Here is a 629-nt window from a genome sequence, read left to right on the forward strand (position 1 = left end):
AAGGGACAGACTCTCAGATTGTGTCACCATCGCTTTCTCCTGCCTGCGGGTTGGTCCCCAAGGAGGACACCCTGCAGCCCTTCCCGCTGCCCACTGGCCTATCGGTGCTGCTGACCTGCTCCTGGGGCAGGGGTGGGGGCCGGGGTCAGCAGGAGGCCGGGTGGGATGGGGGGGCAGGCACTGACACTTGGATCAAAGTTGTGTGTCTTTGACAAACACAAGAGCCAGTTTCCCTGGTGCTTCCTGGTGTGATTTGCATCCAGCAGGATGGTGCTAATAGAGTGGAGCCCAGAGAAAACACTGTTAAGGCGAATGCCATGTAGATGGAGCACTTGCTGCAGGAGAGAGAGGTGACAATTAATGTGATGAAGGCCCGCTGTCCTTGCACTGAGTGCTAAGAAGAGGAGCTTTGATCCTGATTGCCCCTGGAGGGCAGTGCTTTTGTTTGGGCTCCTGGGCAGGGGCCAGTCCCCAGGGACCTGGGGGGACTGCTCTCCTGGGGATCTGGGGGGGCTGCTCTCCTGGGGATCTGGGGGGGCTGCTCCTGGGGACCTGGGGGCTGCTCTCCAGGGGGTCTGGGGGGCTGTTCTTCTGAGGATCTGGGGGGGCTGATCTGGGGACCTGGGGGC

At 61.2% G+C, this 629-nt stretch overlaps 1 protein-coding gene across 1 annotated transcript in view; it reads left to right on the forward strand.

Moving 5' to 3' along the window:
* ABCA13 (ATP binding cassette subfamily A member 13) overlaps nt 1-629 on the forward strand; it is a 143,734-nt gene that overhangs the window by 79,541 nt on the left and 63,564 nt on the right.

Source organism: Myotis davidii, unplaced genomic scaffold, assembly GCF_000327345.1.
Source record: "Myotis davidii unplaced genomic scaffold, ASM32734v1 scaffold472, whole genome shotgun sequence".
In the NCBI taxonomy this organism is placed as follows: domain Eukaryota; kingdom Metazoa; phylum Chordata; class Mammalia; order Chiroptera; family Vespertilionidae; genus Myotis; species Myotis davidii.